The sequence below is a fragment of the Belonocnema kinseyi genome, chromosome 5 (assembly GCF_010883055.1).
Source record: "Belonocnema kinseyi isolate 2016_QV_RU_SX_M_011 chromosome 5, B_treatae_v1, whole genome shotgun sequence".
Lineage (NCBI taxonomy): Eukaryota > Metazoa > Arthropoda > Insecta > Hymenoptera > Cynipidae > Belonocnema > Belonocnema kinseyi.
The window spans coordinates 39,934,326-39,944,737 of record NC_046661.1 but is presented as its reverse complement, the minus strand read 5'-3'; the positions used below and the strand labels follow the sequence as shown (position 1 = coordinate 39,944,737).

The window sequence follows — 10,412 nt, the reverse complement described above, 5'->3', positions numbered from 1 at the left end:
TGAAAATGTAAAGAATTACAATACAATTCATTGAACCAAGCCCATTCACAAAAAGGGAGAGACGTCCACTTTAGGGTGCCGGATATATTTCGAAGATTGCCTGCAAGTTCTTAAAAATTGACACAATTTTTTTTTAATCGTAAAAAATTTGAAAATGACAAAATGGCGGTTATTTTTCTAAAATTCTGGAAAGTGAATTTTCTTGAAACACTAACTTTAAATTTGTTTATTTTTGTACAAATATATGGTAATATCTACTACATATCCCATTTTTTTGCATAATTGTTGAAAAACCTTTTTTGTATTTTACTATGTAAAAATAACATAAAAAAGTCATTCTATCAGTTTTATTCTATATAAAAACATTTTTGCACTCGGGAACATTATTTTAAATATAGTTTTTTCTCAAAAACGATTCATGACATTCCAGAAAAGCCAGAGGTATATTTTCAAGAAATTTTCTAGAAGTGTAAACTTATATCTAAACCTTTTCTTACACCTTTAATTGTTTCCGAAAAAAATTCAAACATTCGAACTTTCAAAAATAATGTTTTCCAATGTGAAGCAGTGGTTCACCAAGAACGAAACTCAGGAGATATGGAGTATATATTATCATCTATCTAACTCAATAAAAAAAAGGTTTTAATAATGGCGATTTTGAAAAAATTCATTTTCAAGGCTTTTAGAAAAATGCCGCCATTTTGTCATGTTTTAAATTTTACAAAATGTTTAGCACCAGTTGAAAGAGCAATAATTCCCCCCCCCCCCATTCACAAGTAATCTTCAAAAAGTCATTGTAACAAATTAAAAATATTTTGGTTATCAGGATGTAAAACATGTGCTTCTTTATTTTCACTCTAGAATGATATAATTAAGAATACTAATTTTGACATTATAAAATAGACTTTTATTGAAATTTTTCCTGATTTGAAATGAAATTGTTCATATCTTAAAATTTGCAAGAATGTCCGAATACTAGAGAAAAAGGCAGTACGAAAACATATTTACAACAGATACTTCGAATAATGTGTCGAAAAATACAGCCATAAGAAATGACACTTTGAGATTTACATCATATGGATGATCGATTTTTATGGAACGTATCTAGGCACATACATATATGTTTTTTAAAGGTTCTCTAGTGTACATGTATTTGAAAAAAATAAAAAAAGTTTCCCCCTGCTACTTAAAGCTTTTTCTACCACAGAAAAAAACGAAAGACAAAGTTTACATCGATTCCAGGTGCAAGATTCACCACAACAAAAATTAAACTTGCCAGATAAACTTTACATGAATCACAGATAATTTTCGATTTTTAACCTTGCCTGGATAATCTTTCGTCTCATCACTGAGAAAAATGGATTATACTCAGTAATTAAAAATATGTTATCACCCAGCGGGCACAAAATTTGGCGACGTCTTTACGACATCGTACGACAACTTGACGACATCCTATATCCATGTCGTTTCGGTTTCTTTGCGATGTCGTAAAGACATCGTCAGATCATACGACTTATTTACGATATCATAAAGACACCTTAACGAATTGGATATATGATGTCGTAAAATTATCGTAAAGATGTAACGATGTCGTAAAGACGTCGCCAAACTTTGTGCCCACTGGACAGGTATAATCTTGGACTATTAAATATGGGACAGCGATCCAGATTATACGAACTAAAATATACAGATATTAAAGAATAGATAACACCGGATAAAATCTTGGATTATAAATTGAAACAGGAGATTTTTACACTTATAATCTAAATATAATAAAGCCTAAAATCTAAGATATTAGAATCCATAATCCAAGATATTAAAATCAATAATCCAATATCCTAAAATATAATATCCAGGATATGACGAATTATGATGCAAGGTATTAAAGCTACCTTCCTAAAATATTAAATTCTCAGAGTTCAATAAATTAAAAAACTTATTAGTGTTTTGTGTGTGGCGGGTAAAACAAATTAAAATTAAAACGGGAATAAGTAACTCAAAATTTAAAAAAAAATTCCTCAAGTGCCGATTGCACCATGCTTTATTCAGTTTTCTTTTTGATTTTCAAACGCAAAAAATCTGGTAACGATTTGGAGGTTATTTTATTTACCGAAGTGTCTAGGCAAACCGAAAGTTAACATCTACTCTTGAAGTTGATTGATTTTTTTAAATATATACTTGTTCTAGTCGTTTAATTTTGGGTGAGACTTTGTATTATTTCCTGAATAATGTACACATAATTTCCGAAACACAGAACCCGCGGAGCAGGACGCAGACAAAATGGATGCGCGCGCACGCCTGCATGTTTAATAATCTCCAGATGTTAAGAATTAATATCTGAAGATTATAAGAATTTGACATCCCGAGATTATGTTTGGTAATATATTAATATATTAGGAAAAGATGATAGATTATACGCGATATAATACTTTTCGTTACGGGGTACTGTTCTCAACTTGTAATAAACACTTCGTATAATCCCTGGCGGACAGAAGAAACCGAATGGAGCCTCTACAAAGTACCCGTAAAGACCCCATTGGGTCCCCATTCGGTTCCTTTTTATAAAACTCGAAAAAACAGCAGAATCAACTTTTAAATTGTTTAAATTCGGATTCTACGTTAAAATTCCTTATAGAAAGTCATGAAATAATCGCAATAGTTTTTTTTACAACAGTAAAAAGTTTAAAAAAATATAAGACGTATAACGCCTGTTGACTTCTACACTTCAAACGCATCGCCTGTAAGTAGCAGTCAACAGGCGTTATACGTCTTATATTTTTTAAAACTTTTTACCGTTGCAAAAAAAACTATTGCGAGTATTCCATGACTTTCTATAGGGAATTTTAACGTAGAATCCGAATTTCAACAATTTAAAAGTGGATTTTGCTGTTTTTTTGAGTTTTTTAAAAAGGAACCGAATGGGGACCCAATGGGGTTTTTACGGGTACTTTGTAGAGGCTCCATTCGGTTCCTTCGGTCCGCCAGGGATTTATTTTTCTCAGTGATAAGCGCTCCATTTTTATTCGAGAATTAGAAAGAATTACTACGCTAGCGCTACCTATCGTCGTTTAACTTCATTAAGTTGTAAGAAATATGTTCTAATTCGTCTACAATAGTGTTATTTTATTTCGAAGGAGATGTATAAGTAAGAACAATTTTTTTGCGTGTTCTCTGTTGTTGATTCTACATATTTTACCAAATCCTAGAACGATCCACTGGGGTGGTACGCTAACCCATTCAAAGTTCAAGGTACGCTTCTGACTAAGTGCATGTGCAGTTTGGTCCGGGACCCGAACCATAATACACTTAAACTATTCAGCAATCGACCTCAGTCAAAGAGCGAAATCATCTGTATTTTGTATGAGTTCTGTGCGGACGTGAATATCGTTTGGGGCAGCGTATTATCCCAGTAGACGGTTAAAGTTCGAGAATTGTCTCAGTAATTTATCGTACGAATGGCAAAAATCTTAAAAAATACTAGGGAAATTGATTATTAAAGTTCAGACTTTAGAATAGAATCTAGAAAGAATAGCCATATTATAAGTATTATTTCCTCGTTTTTGATTATTTATAAACATTTTGGATTGATTATAATAAATCTGAATTTTAATAATCAATTTCGTTAGTATTTTTAATGATTTTTGCCATTTGTTCGATTCCTCTAATTTCATTTACTTCTTATGTTCAAATAATTATGCTTTTTTAAGAAAAAGCAAAAATGGCTTATATACCCTTAAATTGTGACTATTCTTATTTTGAAATCCGTTTTTTCTTTTTAAGTCGGTCTTATTATTCAGAAACTACGTTACTTTTGATAAAAAACGTCAATTTTGCGGAATTTTTAGGTATTTTTTCTTGTTTCACCAATTATTTAACATTTATCGAAAAATTAACAGAATATTACTATTATTAACATTGTTCTCTATATCAAAAAACGAAAAAATTCCCTACCTTAAAATTGTTATACTACAAATAGAAAGCATTGTGCCACGGTACAAGTTTGGGGTAACGTACAACCCCGGTGGACGGTTAGAGGATGAGCCAGCTACGTGGATCGTTCTTAGGTTAATTTTAACCGTTGCAGGACTTACCTGCAGCAAATTTTGACTTTAGTTTTTTCTGTGATAGTAAGTATATATAACTTTAGACCCCTCCACCCCCTTTTCTTTAGACGCGGTACATAATACGTGAAGGGATAGGGACCTTGGGTAATTTTTTAAGAGATACAGCAATAAACCAATTTCTTAAGTAAATAAAGAATTTGCCTATTTATATATCTGGCTGCAAAAAACCTTTCTATATATACAAAGGTATCGTAGGGCAAGCAATGGACAATTTCTTAAATAGAAAATTTAGTTTATTTAGAACAACTTTTTTACAGGATAACAATTTTTCCCAGTTTTTGAGGCGCCCAAAATAATAGATTTTTTTATTCGGCAGATATTAACACCTTCCCGAGTCGAAATTTTGGCCGACTTTGAAGTCGTTACTTCTACCTTAGTAGGCGCTGGAATCAGTAAAGTAGGTTTTAATAAGCAGCGATTTTAATGTAATTTAGACCCTACTTTGACGCTAAAAGTGTCCGAAATCTGCCGTTTTTACACGTTTAGCGTCAAAGTGTATTTAAGACAAATTAGACTCTCTTTTAAAGCTCAAACCACTAAATGTAGGACTTGTGGCATCAAATCAGGTTCTCTATAATCTCACACCAATATGGATAAATAAAAATAAGCTTTTTTATTTATAACTAAAAATAATAATCCCTGTGATATAAATATCAAGGATATTCGCAATTATTTTTTTAGACATATTATTAATAGAATTTTTTGATTATAACGCTAAAGCATAGTGAACTTGAAAAATCCGCAAGTACTATGAACCGGACCCGAGATCACAGACACGCACGCACTAAGTATTTACCTAACGCCTAACGCCCCAACCGATTCAGCTAACGGAACGCGTTAGGATGTCTTCGATAAAAATCATTAGCACTTGTCTAATACTTCAAAGTCCAAAATCGTTTTAAATCCGAAACAATTATTTGAATATTTACTCTTTTAAACTTTCTGTTTTGTTAAATATTTGAAACCGTTTTTGACGATGTAATATAAATTTGTTCTGTTTTTTACAAGCATTCTACGTTATACGCTGTAAAATAACTTGAGGCTACACATTTAAATTTCATTCTGTTTTATTTATTAGTTAAATGAATACAATGTCAAACTTGCTGATTTGAATGAAAATATTTTTTTATCCCTTTATTAATCGTAGATTTAAAAAAAAAAGTTGTTCAACATCATAAATAATGCAATTAAACTAAAAAATACAAATATTTATTTCAAGATTCAACCTAATATTCATCAGGAAATAAGTTTATATTAACAATAACAGTACTGGTTTTATGACTAATTGCCTCGCCGTCCCAAAATTCGAAATAAGTAGTCATTTATTTTGCATACATTTGGATGTTCTTATTCTCTAACAAATATTATAAAATTAAAACAGTGATCATTTTCTCACGAAAAGAAATGATTTTTCCTCATAAATCAAGTGGTAGACACGTAAATAGTAATATTTCTCTAAGAAAATATTTCAGAAACTCTCAATTGTTATTGTTTACTAATAAAAATAACCAAACCATTCAAAAAGTGGTACTATTCCTTGGAAAAATATTATTTTCTCAATAAAATCATGTTAAATCATGTTAAATATATAATTCAAATTTTTTATTTTATTCATAATATTTGTTGTTAGCTATAGAAAATCGTTATTCTCATGATTTGATGTGATTCTCAATCACCTACATGACTGTTGAATACACACACTTTCATTTATTATTGATAAAAATTTTTATAATGACTTATTAATCGATAATATTTAGTAATTTTTCATGATGAATATTGTTCTTACACAAATTTTCAGTATTTTCAGTTAAACGTGTTGGTTAAATCCGACTTTGATTTTTTTTTATGGGTACGACACTGACTCCCTATATATTTTTTCCGAAGCATTTGAAAACGAAAGAAAGAAAACTTTTCGAATATCCGGGATTTTGCGAGTTCCTTAGATCAATAAAATGTTGAAAAATCAAACCTTTTACTAAGGAAATCATTATTTTCACGACAAATATTAATTTTGCGAAAGACAGAAATTAGCGGGTAGCAGACGACAGAATTTGAACGATGAGAATCGCTCGCAAATTAATTTTTCTACTCGCAATTCTGACATCATAGAAGAACTCTCGAACTCAATATCGTTTTCGAAGGGCCACGCCTTGATGATAGTAACCCTAAATTTTTCGAAATACGACGCGAAACGGAGAAAAATTCAGAATAAACTGACATGTCCTATGTGTGTGTTGTAACCAGCCCCATGCATCGCCCCCACTTTTCTGTTTTCTTACGATCCGGAGGGGAATTGTCGGTTAAACTAATCCATTAGATGGCGCCACAAAAAGTAGGTCTGTCTTTTTCATTGAATTGCAGTAAGAAAAAGCAAAAATAATTAAAAACTTGATGCTGTTTACAAATAAACAAAAAAGAAATAGATGAAAAAATAAGTCTAACTATTACTAATTATTTAAAAAAAGAAAAAGTAATGAAAATATGTAGTTTATTATGAATAAAATTTAATTTTGAGGTACATTTTGGAAGCAGTTCGAACTTTACATTTTTGTGATTAATTTTGTTCATATTATTGATTTTATTATTTGTTAAAGTTAAAAAAATGATTTTTTGTTAAAATTATTAATGTAGCTAATGAAAAAATTAATAATATTAAAGACGTCAATGACAAAACTATTTAAAACATATACATGATCAGAAGAATAATAAAAAATATATGACGTATATTGTATATTGAGGGAATAATTTGGTAAAAAGTTAATGAAAAGACTAATAAATGAGAAAGTGGATTTAATATCATTTAATATAATGTATATATTTATTTAAATTGAATCGAATATCATATATACATTTATACAGTACAATCATTTATTTGTTGTTTAATCTTGAAAGGTTTTTTCTCGCTGCATTCAACCCCTAATAATTTTATTTAAAAATTTTTATTCAAAGAAGGTTTTGAATTAAATAGTTAATTATATTATTGCAAACCTCATTTCTAAAATGAACAGACTATAAACCATTAAGCTCTATAAACAATCGTACCGTACTCATGACGGACAGTAGGAGGAAATTCACTTTTTTCGTTTAGCTTGACGCTCCTAAATTTTGTCTTCTCTATTTGTTTATTACTAATTTTTCAACTCAAAGCATGGAAAAACTGAAATTGTGTACATAACAACTTTTTACGCTTTTATAACTGATCAGGAAAACTTTATATTGTCTTAAATTAATGTTTAGGGAATCATCAAATACAAATAATTTGTTTATCATTCCATTTATTTGTTGCAAATAAATTTGATAAACAAATTAACAAATAGTCTTATTATCAGTAAAATTTTTTTGGCTAAAAGCGCTTCACATTAATGTAGGAATGACATTTAATAACAAAAATAATTTAAAAGCTTATAATAACTATTGTTATAAACAATTCTTGCGGCAAAATATTATAATCTGAGATTTTTCAAATTATTATTTCCTTCAAGTGCCAGGAAGAATTCAGGTATTCCCTAAAACAATAAATATTTAATAATATTTGATAAAGTATAACAATTAAAATTTTTGTAAATACATTAGATAGAGAAATTCAAAATTTCGGTCCTTTCGCATAGAATTTTTTTTTACACTGGAAATATTTTAAGCTTTTGGGCGAATAACTGCTAGTCACAAAAATATTTGAGAAGTTAACAATAACCATTGTTATAAATAACACAGCCACACAAAAAAAGTGTGCGGATTTGGTAACAAGACACACTTATTCCTATGGATTTTGCGGCGCTGAATTCAAATTCGGTATCAAAAATCATCCATCACGTCATGTTTGAGCCATAACCTCACAAAAAATGACGAAAAATCATGCACTGAGGAAAATAAATTTCAAAATAATGCCAGTGATGCAAATTTTTCCTACAAAAACATGTCGACAACTGTGAAGGATCAACCCTTTCCTGATATCAACTTATTTAACATAACTTTACCCAACAGAACCTGACCTCACCTAACCTGAATTAACAGAAATTTATTGAACTACACGTAAAGCTCTGGAAGCATATTTTCCCAGTAGCAAATGTGTGCTACATCGAATGGGTCAACTCGAGCCTAACCTAGAAATAAATCTAACCTAACCTAACCTAACCTCACGAAACACAATGATTGTGTTGTCCCGTTGTGTTTGCGGTACCGTTTCATTCAGCTTCGGATTAACCTACATAGAGGTTTAACCTACCCTAACCTAACAAAACCTGACCTAACCTAACCGATTACGCTGGCAACCCTGTCCTTGCGTACTTTCATATTTTGACATTAATAGCAGTAAATGGCTAGAGTTTCGTAACCGCTAGTTGCTAGTATTATTCACCTGTGTCTGTAAGCAAGATACAATGTAAACACGAAAGATAGTATAAATATATCCCTTAAGTTTAAGAAAAGCAGAGAGAACAATTTTTTGAATAAAACTCTTATTCATTTGCATGTTTAAGTTACAGTTCTACATTTTAATTGATACAAACATTGTTAGGTTAATTGAAATGGGGTCAATTCTACTTGTAGTTCTAAGTTTCTTCACATAAGTAATGTGCGTCGAAATTTTTAACCACCTGTAGTACAGTGAAATTAGTTTTATTGTGTTACAACAAGAACACTTAAGTTAAGTTGTGTTGTGTTAAGCAAAATTTCGTTAGGTTCTGTTAAGTTAGATTCATTTATAGGTTAAGATCGAGTTAACCTATTAAATATAGCACACATTTAAGACTGAGAACCGTACGCTTACATAGCTACACGTGTGGTTGAATTTCATTCGGCTAGGTTAGGTCAGGTCAGGTTTTGTTAGGTTAGGATAGGTTAAACCTCTATGTAGGTTAAGCCGAAGCTGAATGAAACGGTACCGCAAACACAAAGGGGACAACACAATGAGTTTAATTGTGTTACGTGAAGTTAAGTTAGGTTAGGTTAGGTCAGGTTTTTTTACGTTAGGATAGGTTTGACCTCTTTGCAGGTTAAGCCCAAGCTGATTCAAACGGTACCGCAAACACAACGGGACAACACAATCAGTTTAATTGTGTTTCCTGAGTTAGGCTCGAGTTGACCCATTCGATGTAGCACACATTTGCTACTGGGCAAATATGCTTCCAGAGCTTTACGTGTAGTTCAATAAATTTCGGTTAATTCAGGTTAGGTGAGGTCAGGTTCTGTTGGGTAAAGTTATGTTAAATAAGTTGATATCAGGCAAGGGTTGATCCTTCACAGTTGTCGACATGTTTTTGAAGGAAAAATTTGCGTCACTGGCATTATTTTGAAATTTATTTGCCTCAGTGCATGATTTATCGTCATTTTTTGAGGTTATGGCTTAACCATGACGTGATGGGTGATTTTTGATACCGAATTTGTGTTCAGCGCCCCAAAATCCATAGGAATACGTGTGTCTTGTTACCAGATCCGCACACTCTTTTTTTTTTGTGGCTGTGTAATTCTCGTGACAAAATATTCAAATGTAAGGTTTTATCAAAATTTTTATTTTCTTTAATCGCTACAATGGCTACGGATATTTCTATAAAATGTATCTTTGATCATATTTAGTGGAATATAACAACTTACATATTTATAAACAATATACATAAAAAATGTCCCAATGTTGCCAGTTTCACTGGGAAAAAAGTCGGGTTTTCAATCGTTATAGATTGGAAATGAATCAAAACACTGCATGCTAAGATTCACTCAATACAAAATGTTTTGACAATAACCCACCGACTTGGCCATCAAAGAAAATTTAAATTTGATCAAATCTTAAGTTTAAATATGTTTTCACAAGAATTGCTGATAACAGTGGTTATTGTTAACTCTTCTAATATTTTTGTGACTAGCAGTCATTCGTCCAATAGCTGAAAACATTTCCAGTGCAAAAAAATTTACTATGCGAAAGGGAAAACATTTTAAATTTGTTTATCTAATTTGTTTACAAAAATTTAAATTGTTATATTTTATCAAATATTATTAAATATTTATTATTTTAAGGAATACCTGAAATCGTTCTGGCCATTGAAGGAAATTATAATTTGAAAAATCTCAAATTCGAATATTTTGACACAAAAATTGTTTATCACAGTGATTATTATAAACTTTTAAATTATTTTGGTTATTAAGTGTCATTACTACATTGTTGGGAAGCACTTTTAGCAAAAAAAAAATTTTCACCAATAATACAGTCTGTCAAGTTAAAGCGTGGGTGGCTTTACTCGCAGTCGGTAAGGTGTATCGACATGATTTTGGTGTCAAAATATTAAGAAGAGCTCCCTC

General features: G+C 30.8%; 1 protein-coding gene across 1 annotated transcript in view; it reads left to right on the top strand.

Moving 5' to 3' along the window:
* LOC117172455 (MAP kinase-activating death domain protein) overlaps positions 1-10,412 on the top strand; it is a 149,809-nt gene that overhangs the window by 467 nt on the left and 138,930 nt on the right. The gene's annotated exons all lie outside the window — the stretch shown is intronic.